Source organism: Triticum dicoccoides, chromosome 3B, assembly GCF_002162155.2.
Source record: "Triticum dicoccoides isolate Atlit2015 ecotype Zavitan chromosome 3B, WEW_v2.0, whole genome shotgun sequence".
NCBI classification, from domain to species: domain Eukaryota; kingdom Viridiplantae; phylum Streptophyta; class Magnoliopsida; order Poales; family Poaceae; genus Triticum; species Triticum dicoccoides.
The window spans coordinates 23,131,913-23,137,403 of NC_041385.1; positions in this window are offsets into that span (position 1 = coordinate 23,131,913).

Genomic DNA, 5,491 nt, shown 5'->3' on the forward strand with positions numbered 1-5,491 from the left:
GCGCATGACGGGGCGGCGCGGGGCGAGGGCTGGCTCGGGCAGCCTGCCGGCGTCGTGGATGGATTCGCCGCCTTCGGGGGAGAGCAGGAGAAGAGATTGAAGTGGGGATGGACGGTTCTGAAATTTTCCTAAGTGCTACTTATATAGCAAAGGCATTGGTCCCGGTTCGTGGCACAAACCGGGACTAATGCACCCCGTTAGTCCCGGTTGGTGCCACCAAACTGGACCAAAGGCCTCTTTTCAGCAGCCCAAAGGGTGGGAAGCAGAGGGCTTTGTTCCCGGTTGGAGGCAACAACCGGGACTAAAGGGGGGGGGCATTGGTACCGGTTGGTGCCACGAACCGGTAGCAATTCACCCCTTTATTCCGGTTGGTGCCACCAACCAGGACTAAAGGCCCTGTGCTGCCCGCGTCGCGGCACGAAAGTTTAGTCCCACCTCGCTAGCCGAGGGAGCTCGAGAGTGGTTTATAAGCCCCAGTCCCGCTTCCCTCTCGAGCTCCTCTCAAATGCAGGCTTATGGGCCTAAACGCACTATATGTGCCTGTGGGCCTATTGGGCCTATTGCGGGCCCGAATCCTGGCCCATTGTTGGGTTTCTAGTCGTATGCAGGCCGTGGTAGCCCTTTAGGTGGCACTTTTTTTATTTTTTTATTTTATTTTTTGCTTTGAATTATTTATTTTCTTTTGCTTTTTTCTTGTATTTATTTATTTATTTTCTTTTATCTTAGATTAATTATAATCTTTCTGTTACTCCATTAGTTTCCAAATTTGAATAATTAGTTTCCACCAACCAGTACCAATGCACCCGTCTAATTACTTATTTATTTTCTTTTATGATAATTCTTTTTGCTATTAAAGTTTGTAACAAAATTCTAATTACTTATTTATTTGGTACAGGTTTTTAGTTGATTCCTTCAGTACCAGTTCTAAGGCTGTTACAAAGGCATTTTATTTGGTACAGGTTTTAAGGCTAGTGCCCCACGAGCACCTTTTAGTACCGGTTTGTGGCATGAACCGGTAAAAGAGTTTTTTAGTTGATTCTTTCTGCAGCTGTTTTTTAGTCCCACCTCGCCAAGCGAGAGGCACTCACAGCGGTTTATAAGCCCTGAATGCAGAGATGATGCAGAAGAGGCTCAATGCTAACCTGCACGTTGCTTAGCTTCAAGCCTTGAGGAATAGGGTAGACTACACGGAGCTATGTGCAGTGCAGTTTACACTATTCCGAAAGGCTTGAAGCTAATTAACGAGCATTGTGCCTCTTTTTTATTTTTAATGACTTATTACAACTCAGAAATAAATAGAAAAAAATAAATATAGCAGAAAAGCAAAAAAACTATATAAAAAACTACTCAGAAATAAATAGAAGAAAAAATAGTTGTGATTAACTTTACTAAAAAAGTGAGCATAGATGCGCTTATAGAGAGAATTCAACCTAAATTCATAATAAATTTCTACTAACTTCAGAGAAATTCAATATGAATTTAGGTCAAATTCCCTGTATAAGGGCATCTATTTTCACTTTGAGAGGAGCTCAACAAGGCAGAGAGGGAGGGCTTATAAACCGGTGTGAGCACCCTTCGGTTGGCAAGGTGGGACTAAACTCTGACCGCAACGAGGACCAACCCTTTAGTCCCGGTTGGTGGCACGAACCGGGACTAATGGGCTGCCTTTGGTCCCGGTTCAAGCCACCAACCGGGACCAATGGTGGTGGGCCAAGAGCAAGGCCCATTGGTCCCGGTTCATCCCACCAACCGGGACCAAAAGGTCCAGACGAACCGGGACCAATGGCCCACGTGGCCCGGCCGGCCCCCAAGGCTCACGAACCGGGTCCAATGCCACCATTGGTCCCGGTTCTGGACTGAACCGGGACTAATGGGCTGACCCGGCCTGGACCATTGCCCCCTTTTCTACTAGTGTCAGAGGGGGACCGAAGGAGGTTGAAGTCCCCACCGATAACCATCGGTAGATTGCAAGCCTCAATCTTATCAGGCAGCTCGTTCAGAAATAAGGAAGACAACGAGTGACCTGTCGGCCCATACACCACAATGAACTCCCACAAAATATTAAGGGCTTTGTGACAAACAACTGTGCTGGCCCAGAAGATCCCATGATCAAAGGCAACGAAATCGAAAACATCTTTTTTTTGAGCCAATCAGGATCCCCCCCCCCCTGAATGACCCGAAGCAGGTAACACATGCCAATCAAATCTATCCAAGCCCGTGATAGAAGAAAGTTCATTAGGGGAGAAAGACTCTTTAAAGGTTTCAACCATCCCCACAAAATCGATATTATTCGCACGCACCAAGTCCTGAATTTGGTCACGGCGCCCCCTAGCACCGAAATCCCTAATGTTCCAGAAGAGGGCTTTCATTTATAAGGCAAATTTTTAATGCGGAGGCTCAACCTGCTAGGGACCGCGCATGGTTTAGATCATTTAGCAGGGCCCCTTCTGGAGGTGCTAGGATAGGGTTGGCCACTACCAACCTCCACACCTGCACCCTGAGCCAGGATTCCTACAGAAGCAGCAGCCGAAGAGGCAACAGCCTCTTTAGCTTTAGCAATGGCCGCCTGAGCCAACTTGTTAGCCCGAATAGTAGAAAGAAGAGAAACAGGAGAACCAACCTCGGGATCTACCGACACTCTCCCACATCAGACATAATACTTAACAAGAGGTCATCAGAAAGAGACGGTAAAACTAGTCGGGTCGGGGAATAAGAAGGAGAATGGCCAAGATGGTTACTTGAAGGGGGAAGATACTTAGCAGCAGCCCGCCTCTCCGCCCGCTCCATGATGGATCCACCCGCATCAACAACCCGCCTTCCCTTGCGAGCCGTGGATGCGGGCGACCGAATCGCAGGAGAGCGAGCGACGGGAGAAGCTGGGACGGGGCCAGAGTGAGACATGGAGCTGAGGTCCTTGTCGAGGCGGCGGCAAACACCAGTCATGGACTGTTTAGAACCCGAGGAATTCCTGCTCGTAGCCGAGAACTTGCGCACTGATGATTTCTTTTTTCTCTTAGACTCGGCTCCCACCACATCACGACCAGGGGAAACAGGAAGATCCTCAATCCCGAAGCGAGTGGGGAGATAGGGAGAACTGGAAGGTTGGAGCAGGCACCGGAGATGGGGGTGGCCGAAACAGGCTGGTTCTTCAGAAGCACATCATCAGCAGCAGGCACCAGAGGATCAGCAGGGGGATCGCCATCGGCTCACGAGGAGCCGTGCCAGCAGGAGCCTGGGAATGAAAAAGCTCCCGCTCTGAATCAGCCAGCCCATCCCACTCAGATTGGGTGAAACGCAGATTAGAACCATCACTTTGGTTTTGACCACCAGCAGAGCCATCTCCCTCCTTGTCATGCTTGTCGGAGGGGTTGGATGGGGGAGGAGGAGGGGTTGGGGGTTGGAAAGCGGCCGCCCCTTCCACCCGAACACGGAGTCTGACACCACTGGGAGACGGGAAAACATCGATAGCTCCATGAACACAAAGCGGATCCACACACCAAATCTTAATCCTAGCAGGACCAAGCTTATTCAAAGACTCCATATCCACCTCCACAGGCTTCTCAATCAGAACACCAAACGCCATGATAAGGCAGAAGAACGAAGCCCCGCTGGCAAATCGTCCACCAACACCCAGACCTGAGAAAGAGGACCAACCGCTTTTCCACTGCACGAGGCCGGCTTCACAGACACCACCAGTTGTTTGAGGGGAAGGGTAAAGCTAGTGCACAAAGCAATCATCCGAAGACAATCCTTGGAAGGGAACACACCAGAGAATTCATAGTCTGATAACTGGTTAACTTGCCAATCCCAGCCCTCAACATCCTAGATCCGAAGCCCTTCAAGCAAAGTTTGAGATGAAATCTTTTGATCTTTCACAGACACAATGGCAGCATTAGAGAGGGAGGGGGCCGCCGTCAGGACAGGAAGATCACTGTCCAAAGCAAAGAAGGCGCAGCCAGGAAGCCCCAAACCAAACTGGATGACCGAAGGAGGTTTCTGGCGGTTCATACAGTTGACAGTGAGGTGCCCATCAGATCGGCATATCAGGCAGAACGGGGGGTTGCTGCATCTGGATTGAAAGTGCCCAGGCCTATGGCAAGCGAAGCAAGTGAGCGCAGACGGGTTGCTCGGGGTGGAAGAATTGGGACGAATCTGCGGAAGGGAGGAGGGAGGAGGCAGGAGCCCGCCCCCCACCCCCGACGAGGAGGAAGCACAAGGAAAAGGACCAGCAGGCCGCCGAGCCGATCCCGCAAAGGACCGCGGAGGAGGACGAGGCCCCGCACCAGCACCTGCCGGGCGGGGGGGAGGGGAGGGGGGTCCGAGTCGGAGCAGACGCGCCTCGCCCCATGCCAAGGGCAGGCAGACAGCCCGACGAAGACGAGATCCCCCCCACCAGCCGCCGCCACCGCCGGAGAGAGAGAGTCCCCAGATACGGTCCCTTGCGGACTAGATCCAGGCGCACGCTCCTGCTCCGAGCGCTGGAGCCACTCCGGACCAGCGACCCACGCCGCGCGGTCGCGAGCCACCTGCTCACGAGCCGCCTGCTCCGCCTCCAACTTGGAGCGGAGCAAAGCCTCGAGCTCCAGATCCACAGCAGAACCAGGGGAATCCTCCTACCGACGCTTGCTACCCGAGACCGCATCACAGGACGAGCCCCGCGATTTATCCATGGTGATCACCGCAGCGAAGGAGAGGAGAAGGGGAGGAGGAGGGCTAGATCTGACGAGGCGACGAATGGGGAGACGATGACGACGCAAATCAGCGGCGGAAGACGGAAACCCTAACAGGGGGAAGGAGGAGCCACGAGGGATCCATAAATACCCAGATCGAGCCGTGCCTTCCTGGGCCAGACGGGCCAAGCGGGACGGGGGAAGAGGGGGGGGGCAAATCAGAGGAAGGCCGCACTGGGCCCGCAGAAAGGAGAGGGTGGAAATCGTCAACTGACGCCAGAGGGGGGGAGTGGGTTGACAAGCCAGAACAATCGCGCGGGGCCCAACAGGCCAACAGACGGTCTGGCCCATGATCCATTGGTCAACGGGGAGGAGACCAAATCTAGGGCAAGCGGAGCCAACGCTACGACCCGCCCCGGCGACGCCACCGCCGGCGACAGGGAAGGCGATCCAGAAGCAGAGGAGGGGGAGGAGGGGCACACCATACCCGGAGCGGCTCCCAAAATCCCAGGAACAAACGAGAAGCAGGAAACCTTACCAGATTTGCGCCGACGGCGAGAAACCCGAACCCAGCCAGCGCCAGACAACGGCGACGCCATCGGCCGACCCCGCCCCCCGGGAGCGAACTTGCAGGGACGAAGCCCGCACCGGGCGAATCGGCGAGGGCTAGGGAGAAGGATCCTCGTCCGATGAGCCATCCTCGTCGGGAGCGAGAGCCCAGAAACGGGAGCCCAGCGGAGACGGAGAAGGCACCGGAGATCGACCCACAGCAGAGCGAGCGGGAGGGGAGCACCCAGACGCGGGGAGGAGGGGAGAATCAG